This window comes from Rattus norvegicus, chromosome 9, assembly GCF_021556685.1.
Source record: "Rattus norvegicus strain SHRSP/BbbUtx chromosome 9, alternate assembly SHRSP_T2T, whole genome shotgun sequence".
Classification (NCBI taxonomy): Eukaryota; Metazoa; Chordata; class Mammalia; order Rodentia; family Muridae; genus Rattus; species Rattus norvegicus.
The window spans coordinates 44,313,109-44,316,725 of NC_141542.1; positions in this window are offsets into that span (position 1 = coordinate 44,313,109).

Genomic DNA, 3,617 nt, shown 5'->3' on the forward strand with positions numbered 1-3,617 from the left:
CATTTCATAAAGGAGTAATTGAACCTCCATTGTACTGTGAATAATATGGAATGAAACATTCTTATTAGGTTTTTAAGAGATATTGTTACAGTAATATTTAAGCTCATATTGTATTGTCAAGTACTTAGTTTAATAACCATCAGCTAAATAGCTTATGAAACACTTTCATGCCCCTCAGTAACTGGTAACTTTAACTTCATAAAGTCAGTATATGGGAGAAGTGCAATCTGCTGTCACAGATGCTCTCCTAGGGCTGTCCATATGAAATCACAAGGATTAGTGTTACACAGGAAGCTCAAGAGATAGCCTCAAATCACCCTGTTTGCACTAAAAAGAAGTTAACTACCAAAGCATAAACACGTACTCTAATGCAGCTTCATAAAACAAGTGACCCATAAAGTTATTTGTAGTCATTCTTTTTTAATATATCATTTATTTAGTATGATTTTGAGCAAAATGATTGATTTATGACTTCAATCAGTCACATAAGTGCATGCCAATAATTGTAGTTTCAGATATAGAATCAATTATATTCAAGAAAGTGGTTCATTTTAACCAATTTTATCTCATAATCATACTGATTTCTTAAGTAGGCCATTTGTGAACTAGGACAATTGTGAACAAGGGCATTTGGACTCTGAATTTCTTCTGAGCTTCAAATGATGGTTAGAGTTTTTTAAAATAAGATCACGAAATCAAAATAACGTACTAAATTCAAAACATAGGTTTCTCTATTTCTTTTTCCTAGTGTTTTTTATTTGAAATCTTCAGAAAGATTTTATCAGATCAACGCTGAGAGATACTTGTGTTTAATAACCTATAATTACCAAGAAAAAATGTCTATGAGCTCAGAGCCTCTGTGTGTTATGAAATCATTGAAAAGGATTTTTACCCAGTCTTCATTGTTGAATGCCTCCTCAAAACAGGAAAAGAAGGCCATCAATAACAGTTCTGAAGTTGTACATCCTCTGGACTAAGTTTGTCTTTCTACTTTGGCATGCCCCTGATGAATATTAAAAGCGAGCCTATTTTTTTTAAGTTCTAAGATGAATTATTCTGCTTGAGCAGGCCAAGCTGTTCTAAATAGCCTACTGCTGACAGTGCTTAACTAAAGTCAACAAAGAGAAGATAAGGCTTACTGAGATTGTTTGTTGAAATATTAATACCAATTCCAGCTGTAAAAATGATAAATACTTTAATAAAGATAACCTGTTCCTCACGGAAGTTTGCCACGCTCTTTATTCTATCGGTGCAAGAATATTCCCATCAGACAGATTTAATCTCACAAAAGATATGGGTTACTAAAATGTGGCTATCTTACAAACAGAACTAAAGCTTTTAAAATAAGCAGCCAAAGTAAGTTAGCTACATTTCATAGCCTGGAAACCCACACTTATCTTTTCCTAATTAGTTTCTTTCAGGGCACACATTCACTTGATCTACAATGTTATTGCACATCTATATAAAACGTATATTTTTTACATTGATACTGTCTCCTTGTTTATTTGCTAGCTACTTTGCTTTTTCTCTGTTGAGTTTTGCTTTTGTTTTGCATACAGAATCAGGATCCCCTTTCATAGTTGGAAAAACCCTCTCTTGTGAACTTCATGCAGTCAGATAAAGCTAAACATTATGGATTTCAGAGGGAAATTGTTGAAGTGTAATTTGCCAGTGGGAATGTTAGGAATGTTAGGTGGGAATTTGTTGAGAGAGATACTCTGTGTCATGTGCTGTGTATAATACTGATTACAAAGGTTTTAAACAGGGCCTGTGCCACTTCAGTTTCCTGAGCTTTCTATGTGATATGGCACATCAAATCTGCCAAGAGCAGTGCCATCTGGAAACAGAGTAGCAGTTGTGAATTAGGTATTATTTCAAGGAAAAACATGTACGTGAATAATAAGTTTAGGTCAAAAATATAATACACAGAAACATTATATGATTATCTATAAATGCATGCATATTATATACTCTTCTATACACATAAACATATTTCCAGGTTATCTGCACCATCATTCTAATGAATGCATACATTTCTTAGATTCATTCATTTAAGAGTATTGGTTTGCTATTTTTAGGATAGTGTAAACAATAGTGTATTAAATACTAGTTACACATACTTGAATATTCAAACATTATTTACAATTGTCTGGTGAATAACATACTGTGAAATACTGTATACCAAGCATATTATTATTAAATGGGAGATGTCATGGCACATAGAAAGGAATGACATCAGACTGGCTGGAGCTAAAGGAGCTAACGATAAATGGAGGCTAGAGTCATAGGTATTTGTGAGACAATATCAACAAGTACATTATTTTTGCTGTAGGTAATTAATGATTCCTCATTACCCATCCCAACGTTATGAATTCCTGAATGAGACACACTCACATGCTTTATATTTAATATTCTTTAATCAGCTCAGTGACTGGGCCACTCCCAAACATCCACATTACTAAAGTCCCCTGCTCCCCCAATAGTCCTGAGTTTTTACTTACTAAAATCTATATTCCATCCTTGCTACCCTAGACCCAGTGGGGCGTTGGGGCTAGGGCTGCTTTTCCGTGGCTCTTATGGGGAAATTTTAATCAAACCCACATTTTCACTGAGGATAGGTACTTTTAGAGATATGTAAACATTTTAAAGTCATTCTATGTTATAACAGATACTGCAGAAAGTGAAATACAGAAATTAAATTGCTTTGTTATCTGTAGGATGTACCAATTCAAGTTACTGGATCATTTTGATATCTTAGGTTGGTGGTTGCTGACTTTCTGGTATGAACGTCCAATGCAAACAAGACATGATGCTTACAGGGAGAGCATTCAGAATGAACTGCACAGATTACATTTTTGGTTGAAAATAGGAGGCCATCAGACCCCTTTATTTCATATCAAATCATCAAAACAAATATGTGTGGAGTTTATTCAGTGGTTTCCAATTAAAATAGCATTATCCTACTACTTCAAATTAAGCATGAAATTCTATAAAGATTTTCACTTCCACTCTTACTTTTAATAGAATTTGTCAAGGCCTAAAAATCACACTGGTTTTCTGTATTCACTTTGGGATTAAGTTATGAAAGAAAGAAATGCGATTGTGTATGTATGTATTGATATGAAAAAAAATATAAGTACATTGCTTTTAGTATATATGTGTTCCTGTTAATTTAAATTGATACACATACATCCTTGCATTTAAATATGTTCATACAACTAACTCAAGAATATAAAAGATAAAGTTACATTTACATACATTTCTATTTACAAGGAAATTGGAGTACTCAACCTGTTCAAGCACCATCAGAGAAGAAAAGTTGGGAAGTCAACAATAGTCAGCAATCTGGAAGGACCACATTGAAAATGTTCTCTGAACATGAGAGGACCACTGCAACCAAGAGCTCACAACAGCTGTAATTATCTGCACAAGACCTACACAAGATCCAGCCAGTCAACATTCTGGCATAGAAGGGGCAAAGATCTCATGAGCTCCTGTCATAACTGGGAAGGTGGATAGCTGGTGGCTATTCAGGGAGGAAGAGTCAGCTTTCTTTAGAGCCATGGTCCCTTGTATTTCAATTCTGACCCAGTGACTGCTCCTAAACCTATGAATTA